Below are 12,434 nucleotides of genomic sequence, written 5' to 3' on the forward strand. Positions count from 1 at the left end.
TTTTGTAGCACACCAATTCCTTCCTTACACTTTGTATACCTAGAACATTTTCTTTCCCCAGACATGGTTGGCCACACCAGGAACACAGTAGAAGTCATTACCTCATATTCCGATCATTATTATCATGATCCTTCCAGACATGAAAGAATAAATCCCCCCAGCCAGTTTTCATACATAATGAAAAGAAAATTATTTTCTCTTTACCCCCATGAAGACAAGCTAAACAATAATGTAACTGAGGATATGGTGAACAAATTCCCACCTGAAAAAGCTCCAAAGGATTTGGACAGCTAGGCAGGCATAATGAGGACTGTAAAATACTGTACTCTGGACTATCTGATAACTCAATGCAGGTAACAATGATGTATGGTGACTTCTTACCCATGGATGGATCTGCCTTTCAGAATCTCAGAAAGTCACATCCTGTAAATGACCATGTAAGGACTCTGAAAGGAATTGATTGTACATTTTCTCGAACTTCATAGTGAGGTTACTCCTCACTATGTCTTTGACCAGGGCAAATGACAATGAGTATCAGAAAACTGAACTTAAGTCTGCTGGAGTTAGGAGGGCACTGGGACTAGGGTCTGACTCACGCAAATAAAGTCAAGAATCTAGGGCTGTAAATACATGGACAGAAGATACAATCAACAGACTGGCCCGTAAGTGAACTGCACTTACACCACATGCAGAAAAAGTTCTCTTTTCCATGGTTAATGTCAAATGATGTCAAGGGGCAACATATACTAAGTTCTCTTAGTGGGCATTTGAAAATAAAAAATGAGGCTCCTGAGAAATATGTAAAAGTCCCCTCTTTTTTTCTCTTCTCTTTTTTTTTTGAATTTTCAGTTACAGTTGACATACAATATTATATTTGTATCAGGTATACAATGTAGTGATTACATGTTTATATATCTTCCTAAATGATCACCCCGATATGTCTAGTACCCATTGGCATAATGCATAGTTTAACATTATTATTGACTATATTCTCTATGCTATACTTCACATCCCCATGCCACAGTCCCCTCTTGAAAGATGGGGAATAATTTTGCACTGGACATAATACAATATAGAAATATCTCTGAAGATAATGAGTAAACATTGACTTCAGAAAGAGCTGAAAACCTATTTGTGACAGGGTCTGCATTCAACCTGAAGGCTCACAGAATGATGAGATAAAAGGATACTGGAATCCCTCACTTAGGCATAGAGGGAATTTTTAAAAATGTTCCCTGAGAGAATCCACTAGTACTAAGACCTGTGCTTGAAAGGTGAGAGAGAAATTGACATCAGAGATGATCCTCTGAGAACAAGGAGGCTACTAGCCCAAAGGAGCTGAAACAGTCCCATATGTGGTGGGGTCTGCATGCCCCTGACAACTCAGCCAAGGATAGGATAAAGGGAGAGTAGGTTACAGCCACAATACATTCCACCTTAATTTCTTGGATTGCTCCAAATTCACCCACATTTTCTCATTTATTTCCCCTTTTCTCATTTTCTCTTTTTTGCATGTTTCCCATGTTCTTACTCATTATGCTGAATGACAGCTACAAATAATACAGAGATTATCTGAATAAAAACATGACAAGTCATTCAAGGAGACTTTTCATGGGGAATCTGGGATAGGGAGAATCCTAATAGAATCCATTTTTATACACTCATCATCATGTATTTGGTTTCCAATACCAGATCTCCCCAAAATGACCATGAAGCATGTCCAGGTACTCCTCCCTCCCTGTTCACATTCAATGTCCTATTTTAGTTTGCAAGGCCACTTATCTTTTTCCAAAAGAACACTGTCACCTTAGCAGCCTCAAGGATTGAGGGCTTAAATGTCCCATTAAACAGTTTTGTCAAAACATCAGTGAATGTCCACTCCTCACAGGGCTCAGGCCAGGGAGCAACATGGTAATAGGCCACCTCAGGTGCTACCACAAATTTAAACACAAAGGTAGGATCCTACATTATGGCCAGCCTCTTGACCCTGAGCATATCACAATAAAAAAGGTGAAAACAATATTAATAAGGTAAATTGGTAAATGCCAATTGGAAAGGGTACACAAACCTGTCTGCCTGAATTGACAAGACACCAGAAGCTGCAATAAAATGTCAAGAATATAATATACAAAGTCTTTGGGGAGGGGGGCTTTGAAAATATAAAAAAGGCTCCCAGAGAATATCCACTAGTCTAAATCCTCCCATTTGAATGTTAAGTAATAAATTCAGGCTGAAGATAATCCAATATAAAATTATCTCTAAAACAAACCAGAAGACTTCAAGCCCAGAGAGAGGAGAAGGAAGTCAATACCTGGCAGGGTCTGCATGCACCCTTACATCTCATAGAATGATGGGATGGAAGAACACTGGCTATGTCTCAAATTTGAAATATATAAAGTAGATAATCACATGCATCAGTAGTGCCTACAGTTAAGCATATAGTAGTAGTTAAGTGAAGATGCTGTGAGTTAGACATGCCTGAAAGCCTGTGTTTGAACTGGCTGTTAAAAGTAACATGTTCTAAAATATAAAAGTTTTGTCAGAGTCTGCAGGGATGAGGAGGACATTGCCACATTTAGTTTGCAGTAATCTACAGTGAAGTGTCTATTATCATTGGCTTTTATCACTGTTCACACAAGGCTATTGTACAGTGGTATAAACCCTTAACACTTCTGTCTGCATTAGTTCCTTGACAATGTGGAGACCTTTCACACACATAACCTGCACCCCATTATCCTACACTGATTTGCTGATATATCAAGCAGGGTTTGGGAAACCCGGTAGACACCTGTCTGAGAATCCTTTAGGAAGCTCAAAATGCATCCATAAAATATCAGCTCAAGGTCTCTTCAGTTCACAGCCCCAAAGACTCATTACAAATTTGACAGCTATGCAATTCTATGCTATTCTTCACACTCATCTTCCTCTCTGGGAACCAATTAAGAGCTGTGATTAAAAGGGAGAAAAGATGAAGAGAGGAAAGACAAAGGGAGAAAAACAATTTCCATTCCATGACACCTATTTGTACATCACCTACTGGATTAAACTCACATAGGTACCAACTCAGTATAGTCAGAAATTTCCCAGTATTCAGAAGTGTAGAATAGTGGTTATCTAGACGGGATCTAACTACCTGGAGAGGACCTCAAAATGTCTGGTTACTGAAGGTGAACCAGACAGCTAAGAGACCTTCTGAAGATCTCCTCACAGACATGAGAGCAGGTCCCAAAGACCGTTTTCCTAAGAAGAATTAGGAAGTTACATTCTATTTATGCCCATTGAAGGTAGCTGAACAGTGTGTTGGTGAAGACCAGTTGTGGAAGGAAGTGCTCTTTGGATCTTTTAGGAAAGGGTCTGCCCCTTTCAGTCAAACAATTGTGGAATGACGATAACAACAACAACAAAAGCATCTGAACCAAGATATTTTACTTAGAATGAGCTATTCAAACATGCACAAATAAATTCTGAGGCTGCCAGTTCATCTTTGAAACAGATTTTTATGCCCCACTTCAGAGGTATAATGCTAAAATAAGAGCTAAAAGAAAAGAAAAATGTGGGTAATAGCTATAAAAAGAAGAACAGTGTCTGCCATTTAAACACACACACACAGGGTTGCTCCATAGTGTAGTGATTAGCACGTCTGTTTTATACACAGAAGGTCCTGGGTCCACACCTCAGGTGGAGTCATGGACCATATCCTGGGTGCACCAGGCCCCCTGGGTGTGCCAGACCACTGAGTGTGCCAGGGGTGCCAGGCCCCGGTATACTCCATGAGCATGTGGAGGGACATGGGAAATGCCCTGCCTTCAGAGATCCAGTTCTTAAGGGGAAATGGCAACATCCATAGTTCAGGAATGGAAGTGGGGGAGGGGATTAAAGAGGGGGGAAATACATAAAAATCAGATAATTTCTAGTAAACAGATTTCCAGAGAAGTCACTGCTGATGGTGAAGTGGGAACTGCCAGGGGTCGGGCCTTCCACTGAAACAACTATCGAGCTGAAAGGACTGTCTGAAGCAAACATTGTAAAGCTTTCGAGTCCACCTGAACATCTACAGCATCCACAGAAGTGCTTGATGAAGAAAGAGGCTGGAACATTTGGTGAATTTCAGCCTCTGGGCATTTCAGGTCCTTGGAATTAGAGGAACCTTGGGAACAGTGTCTGCCTCACTTAGTGTCTGCCTCCCTTAGCAAGAGAAGTTTTCACTGGTACTGCCCCTGCCACTCGAAGGCCCAATAATAGTGATACTTTGGGAGAACTGCACTTCCGCCATGTGCAGAAGAAATTTGTGTACTCTACTCCATGGAAGACTTGTGGAACTAAGAAAGCCCGTGCAATGGGCATTTTCTCCACCCAAATGAGAGAGAATCAAAGGCTGCTAAGCTCTGGCTTCAAACAAATGACAGTGATGAGCCTAAGAAAGCTTCAATAAATTCCTCTGGATTTATAGGACCCCAGGAACTACTGTCCAACTCATCTAGGAAGTGATGTTGGAAAAGGAGCTACCTTGGAAAACAGGTTCAGAGTGCTGGCTTAGGAAAGAACTGAACCCCACCATCAACAGAAAAAAATGCTATGTTCTCCACGGTTGACATGTGGATCCTGAGAGGGAGTGTGGTGACAATTCTCTCCACTATAATAAGTGAGTCGTGAAAACTACCTGAGTTTGCTTCAAGCAAATGACAAATATCTTCGGAAAGTTTATCTTATGTCCCCTGGTATTGGGAAACATACCATATAGTATCTGACTCAGGCAAGTGAATTCCACAGCAGGGGTTAGAGCTACCCCGAGAAAGGCACAATGAGGAGTGAGGCTGGGAAAGCCAACTGCACTACTGCACAAGAACAACGGACAGACACAACCTGGTCAGAACATACAAAACTGGGCAACTGCTGGACCTAGGGCTGAGTCTAGAGCATTTGAAACCCCAATGTGTCACATCAAAACAAGAAAACTAAGTAAAAATTTAGAAACTTTTGTTTATCAAAATGAAGGACTGCCTACATTGGCAAGCTGGAATTGACCAGATGCATGAGCTATTGTGCATTCAAAAGCCAAAAAAAATGCAAAACCTTTTTAAAGGGCCTATAAATATATCAAACAGGTTCCCTTGGGCGGGGGGGAACACCACAAGCCTAAGCACTCAGGTGCGAATATTAAGGGACAAATTCAGACTGAAGATGATGTAATATAAAAATTGCTTCTAAGAACAATCAGAAGGCATCCAGCCAAGAGAGAGCTGAAGGGAGTTAATATGTGGTAGGGCCTGCATAAACCCTGACGACGCATGGAATGACAGAATAAAGAGACACTAGCTTCCCCCCAATTTGAAATTCTGAAGTGGATAAGAAAATGCACCCACAGTGCCTACAATTCAGGGTACAGCGAGGGAAAATGCTCTGGGTCAAATACATCCCTGAAAGCTTGCCTTTTAAAAAACCAAAATGATAAATACCAAGGACTCCACATTCTAAGGTAAAGTACTATAACATCTTGCCAAAATCCTTAACAAAACTGGTTCAGCTGACATTAGCCCATCGACTAACCAAGAATGTGAAAACTGAAGTGCAAAAAAGGAAGAAAGATATTTTAGACAAAGCCGAAAGATTGGTAGGCATTTTCTACCTGCCTTAACTTATGCTTCCTCCTTTTCTACTCAACCTTATAATTACACTTTCTATTTAAATGGGAAGTACCTGCTAGGGAAATGCCACATTTAGAACCCAAACTGACTTTCTCTGGTGTGTGCGCCGCTGGAAGCCAAGCATGGCTTATTCATATCTCTTAATGTTTCTTCTTTAAGAATCCAAACCATTCTTCGATGGCACCTGCTGCCTGTAAATGACATGGGATACAAATGGTCCATCAAATGTCCCATGGAGTTCCCTACTGCTGGGTACTTTCTGCCATAAAAGTGGCACTATTGTCTAATTAGGTGTCATTGGCAAATGCAAATTAAAAAAAACAGTCTAATTAACAGTCCTTGTACAGATTCCCCCAGCTTACGTTCATGGGGTTGTCAGGGCAACACTCAGAAAGGGGATTCACCACGCTCCATGCCCAGTGGCAACCTTAAAAGGAAGGTAGAGTGCCTGGTCTGGCACATTGTGTATGAAAACTGGAGACACGTCTCTATTTGATTATACAGCTAACACTCTAGGCACATTTGCCAGGCTTCCTTGGTCTCATGTGCTGGAATCACTAGCAATTGTTTTTGGGGACAGGGCTTAAATTTAGATGAATTACCATTTTTTATTTTTTGGCGCAAAGTTTATCCAGGTGGGCATGTGCAGATATGATGAGTGTATTGATCTCATTGACTTTCAACCTCAAAAAGTCCTTATCTATGTGCACCACATGGAGCATGAAAAGGTGGTGTGCATCTTGTACCATCAGCTGATCACTTCTGCCACTACAGAGACTGACAGTGGCTCATCTGGGCATTCCTTGCCAGGCACCAGTCCTTACTGTCTGCACATGAACACATACCTAGGAATCAGTCAAATTAACAATGTATATTTTGGGGAGAAGTGTGTTTTCAGGTAAGCACTACAGCACAAACCCTACCCATTGAGTGGCATTCCCTTTTTGCCATGATCAGGTGCAAGCAGTGTTCTTTGGAATCGTGACTCCTGCAGCTAACCACACCCCACCTGCCTTTAACTTAGTGGATGTGACCAAGAACCACACACAGACATCCTCAGGAACCTGGGCATACTGAAGCTTCCAGAAAGCTAATGAGCTGATACACACACTGCAAATGATACAGTCCCGTTTGGAGGGTGACTGTAAACTTTTTCCAGTACCTCTTAGACTCCGTTAACTCTTAGTTGACTTTTTTGTAGCTACACCACTTTCATTTTAAAATAAATGTTTCTGGGGCAATAATTAATTGTTTCAGTTCTCATTTGCATCAAATCACATTGTCAGGAATTCAAGTTATAATAACTTACCATTGCTTTGTTACTCTCTCACTGTATATACCCCCATGCACTAAAAAGGCAGCACTAGTCTCTAAAATGGGGTACATCGGGTGAGAGTTTGAAGGAATTTCCAGGAACCAATTCCACAGGGTGCCAGTGCCTGGTGGCTGATCATTTTGCACAGGTCCTAGTCTATATAAAAATCAGTTATTTCAACTTTCTCAAAAACGCTTTGCACAGGTGACCTTGCTGTGTGGAAAGGTGGTCTATAGAGTTGGTTGGACAGTTTCTCATGCATGCTGTTCACCAACATGGATACCTTTCACATAATCTTATGTAGTGTGCCAAGAAATAACCCCATATGAAGTATGAAGTGCATTCAGTACTTGAATGAGGTTGCCATATGCATTGTCATATTTCACTTCAAGATCTATTAAGGACATCAGTCTTACTTGAAAGAGCCCAAGGATTGTTCTTTGGGTATCAGCTCACACATTTTGCAGCAGTTACACATATGTGAGAAATCACTGGCAATTTTTATGTCATGTTGGGGCAAATGATGAACATGGATTATAATCCAAGCCTGGTGAGGTAAATGGGCTCTGATCCCATAGATGCAGTGGCATCTGAAGAAAGCACAGCATGCCCACCACTGTGAAGGAGGCATCTGATAAACAGAATTAATTCTGTGATCATTATATCTGAAAGTTCAGATTCAAAAAGAACTACTGCCCATTGATCTGTGAAACAGCATCAAACACTATTTCACGACTTCACAGGGCAATTGTAGAGTAGTATAGGCTTCTTCAAATACTTCTCTCTTCATTAGCTACTTGCTCATTATAGAAACATCCTTTTACCTATATATCCCCTTTCCCCAACACACTGGTATGCTACACTGCTTTACTGATATCTATTGGATGGGGTGGAGGAGGATGGTAGGATCCAGGTTGTCCATTCATCCCAATATCACTATTCTAATTATGGCATTTCCCCATTGGGAACGTTCTGCACAATAAAGAGGAGAAATTACATGCAATGAACACACCTCTTCCCACAATATACTCAGCAGTATCAGTTAAAATATATCGTATATGTGTAGTGGCTCAATGGGCCCACAAACCTACCTAAAATCACAACTATCTCTATTCCCAAGTAAGAGTAACTTCCACATCCAGTTAAAGGAAAATTTTGATCATGTCAATTTAAACTCTAAATTAGCAGACTGTTTATGGTCCAGTGTCTAGATGTCTGAAAGCGTCAACAACTTTGAGTGCCAAGTCCCCAACATTCCTTGTCCAAAGCATAAAGCTTTGATTACTATCAGAGAAGGTGGTGGTCTTGCCCACTATACTTGACCCCTATGTACTTGAAATATGTAAAGTATGCTTAAAATGTGGATAGAGTGGAGTAAATGATAGAGGCTCTATTCATCCCTCTGGCGACCAAATCAAAGTTGACAGCCAAGGAGCAAACATCAAGGAAAAATCACCTGGAAGCTAGAAGAACAAGCCATACACCTAGGGAGAAATCTAAGAAATCACCCCACGATGACAGAAGGGAGAGGATGTGAGGCTGCCCAGTCCCCAGCGGCTGAGTGGGACAGAGGCTATGGCAGTGGCAGTGGCAAATGCCTCTTAAAGGGGCCGCATCCACGAGTGACTTTCCCGGCAACAGACCTGCTCACTCTGAGCACCAGTGCCAGTTAGGCTGCGCAGAGACTTACAGAGTGACACTGAGTTGTCAGAGTGAGGGCCCCGGCAAGACTCTCTCCCTGGCAGAAGTGCCAGTGGTATCCATTGTTCCTCTGTTGAGCCCTCTCCCCTCCCAATGTGCTGATACAGCACTGCCAAAGTTGAGACATCATCATACTGGATTACAGAGGAGCTCTGCCCAGAGGATTCCCTGAAACTCCACCTTCCCCAACTTGTAGCCCCACCCAAGCCACATCCAGGTATATCCTCAGCGAGTCAAGTGCTCCAGCTGAGCAGAGCCAAGACCCACACTAGTGGCAGCTGGCCTCCATTTCGGGATTGGTTTCTTGAGGCAACTATAAACATAGCATCTGTGGATTGCTTTCTGAATTTTAACAATTGGCCCCAGAGGGGCACAGTCTGGTTCTAAACTTGGCCTGCAGCTGAACCCCTCTCAGGACTGTGCCACTGGACGCCTACTACACAAAGCCACATTAATAAGACCAGGAGACTCAGGAGCTTTGCTTAGAACATAGAAACAGACAAAGAAGCAGAAACCATATGAGAGGACAGAATAGAGATCCAAAAATAATGGAATCAAGCAATCTAACAGATGCAGAGTTCAAAACACTGGTTATAAAGATGCTCAATGAACTTATGGGAAGTGCAGATGAATTCAGTGAGAACTTTAACAAAGAGATAAAAAAAACATAAAAATGGAAATGGAAATTATAAAAGGGAACCAGTCAGAAATGAAGAACACATTATCCGAGATGAGAAGTATATTAAATGGAATAAACAAAGGAATAAACAAAGTGAATAAAGATCAAATAACCTATATAGAGGATGGGAAATCCAAGGACACTCGATCCGAATGGCAAGAAAAAGAAGCCAAGACTATAATAATAATTTAAGGAGCCTATGGAACACTATTAAAGGTAAAAAATATGTGTGTCATCGGGGTACCTGAGGGAAAACAAGATGTTGAATAGCTATTTCAAGAAATAGCTTCCCTCACCTGGTGAAGGAAATAGACATAAAACCCCAGGATGCTGGGAGAGTCTTAAAAACCAGGAACCCAAAGAGGCCCACAGCAAGACACATCATAATTAAAATACCAAAGGTTAAATACAGAGAATCTTAAAAGCAGCAAGAGATAAGCAGATAGTTACCTACCGGTGATTTCTCAAAAGAAACTATGCAGGACAGAAGGGCTTGGCACAAAATATTCAACATGATGAAAACCCAAGATCTACAGCCAAGAATACTTTGTCCAGCAAAGCTATCATTTAGAGTTGAAGGACAGATGAAGAGCTTCCCAGACAAAAATAAGCTAAAGGAATTTACCATCACAAAGCCAGTATTACAGAAAATGTTGGAGGGACTTCTTTAAGAAGAAAAACATGTATCAAAAACAGGAATGTGGTAACAACGACATTCCTATCAACAAGTACCTCAAATGGAAAAGAATGAAGTGCTCCTACCAAAAGGTAGAGTGACTGAATGGATATGAAAACAAGACCCCTACATATGCTGCCTACAAGAGACTCACTTCAGATTGAAAGACACACACAGACTAAAAGGAAGGAGGTAGAAAAAGATATTGCCTTGATAGACCTAGAAGGTATTGCGTTGAATGAAATGGGTCAGATAGAGAAAGACAAATATCACATGATTTCACACACATGTGGAATCTAAAGTGAAAAATCAACAATGACAACAAAAGCAGAAATAAATTCATAGATACAGAGAATATTCTGAGGGATACTAGATAGGAGGGGTGTTGGGGGGAAGACGGCAAAGGGATTGAGAGGTGCAGGTGTATGGTTGCAGAGCAGACATGAGGATGTAGAGTATAGCATAGGAAAAATGGTTAATAATGTCAGAATGAATATGTGGGTGGAGAAAGGGCGCTAGATTGGTGGGGTGAGCACTTTGCAAGTTGTGTAGATCTCTGATCAATATGAGGCTGGTGTGTCATATACCGGCTATAACTGAAAAAAAACTCACTGAATCACACAATGTAAATGCAGCCACTAGTTGTCTATTATATTTCAACAAAGATGGAAAAAATGTGATGTTGACAGAGCAGGTCAAGATGGCAGAATAGAGTCTGTGGCCATGCCACCCTGAACACGTCCGATCTCATCTGATCTCAGAAGCTAAGCAGGGTCGGGCTTGGTTAGTATGTGGATGGGAGACCACCTATGAAGACCAGGTGCTGTAGGTGATAAAAAAAAAAGACAATGATGGCAGAATAGATAAATGCTGTGTATGCCTCCTCCCATGGCCAAATTAAAATTAAAACTAAATTATAGAACGATCAACCTGTAGAACTATCTAAAGACTAACGGAATGGAACTCCTATAACTAAGGATATAAAGAAGCTATATCAAGACTTGTAGGAAGGGTGGAGATGCAAAAAGGGGTTTTCCCACACCCACCTGTGACAGTGAGCATTAGGAGAGATATCAGGGCTACAGAGGGCTCCTCAGCAGTGGAATTAGGGGCCCCAGCCCCACACTGAGCTCCCCAGGCCAGGGTTCCAGTGCCAGGAAGAGAAGTCCCCATAAAATCTGACAGTGGAAATCAGCAGGGATTCTGAGAGAGAAGGCTACTGGAAACCCACATTTCACCTTTAAAAGCCACAAAGACTCACTCACTCATAGGCGTTCACCCTGGGCTCTGTTGGAAAGACAGAAACTCGGGAGGCGCCAGAGACATACAAAGAAAAACTAAATTGTGTGGTGTCAGGGTGAGGGCAAAAAGGACAGCCACCATTGTCCCGTTGTTAAGCTTTCCTCAAGTGCAGCCTACATGCAAGGTACCATCTCGCCTGTGTTAAGTACACCCCACACACAGCCAAATCTGAAGCTGCATTGGCCTGGTGAGATCTACTCGCTCCACCGCAGTGACTCCCTGTGTTCCCCCCAACCACTCAACTCTCAAATTGCTGGAGCCATTCTATGGTTAGGCAACCAGCCCCACTCTGAGCAAGAGGCTCCTATAGCAGCAATCAACAGGCCTCCACTTGTGCACCTTGGAATACTTTCAGTGGCAAGCAGCCAGCCCTGGCCCTAGATACAGTATCTCTTGAACAAATCTCCAGGGTCTGCAGGCCCGAGGCTGGCAGCAGCTGACCTCAGTGCAAGCTGAGACTTCTGCAAGTGTCCACATGTTCAGTACTAACACCAAATCTGAATCTGCACTAGCCTGGGGAATACCACTTGCCCCACCTTGATGGCTTCCTTGAAGCCCACTTCACACAACTAGCTACTGCTCAAGGCTCTTTTAACTGCTGAGCCTCAGGTGGCAGCCAGCAAACAGTCTCAGACCTTGGGGTGCCCTGGAACTTTTGCTGAGCTACTCCAGGCCCAGTACTGGTGGCACCCAGCCTTGGTTCACAGCCTCTCCCACATGCCTCCAGGTCCAGCACAGGCAGCAATGAATTGCAGATAGCTCTATAGCTCTTACCAGGTAGCCCTGGGCAGTCACAGGCAGCAGGTGATCTTGGACTCCACAGGAGCTCCTCCCAAGGAGCCCCAAAACAAACACACCCAAAGGCTGGTGTCAGACCTCAACAGAGCACTATCTGATTAGCCACATCCAAAGGGTGGTCTCAACAGGCACATGAGCCTAGTAAGGCAAAACCCACTCCATGGGGTCAGCCCCCACACAGCAGTTCATATGCTATGGGCATGGCCAATCCTCTCAGCCAATCAGCCTGAGAGTCGACCCTACCCACTGATGTGCCAACAACAATCAAGGCTCAACTACAACAGGAGGGAGACTGCACAACTGAGCCACACAGGGAAC

General features: G+C 42.7%; 1 pseudogene; it reads left to right on the forward strand.

Annotated features, from left to right (window-relative positions):
- Positions 1-10,729: 10,729 nt before the first annotated feature.
- Positions 10,730-10,848, forward strand: LOC118608242 (annotated as a pseudogene).
- Positions 10,849-12,434: the final 1,586 nt, after the last annotated feature.

Source organism: Rousettus aegyptiacus, unplaced genomic scaffold (genome assembly GCF_014176215.1).
Source record: "Rousettus aegyptiacus isolate mRouAeg1 unplaced genomic scaffold, mRouAeg1.p scaffold_m13_p_9, whole genome shotgun sequence".
Classification (NCBI taxonomy): domain Eukaryota; kingdom Metazoa; phylum Chordata; class Mammalia; order Chiroptera; family Pteropodidae; genus Rousettus; species Rousettus aegyptiacus.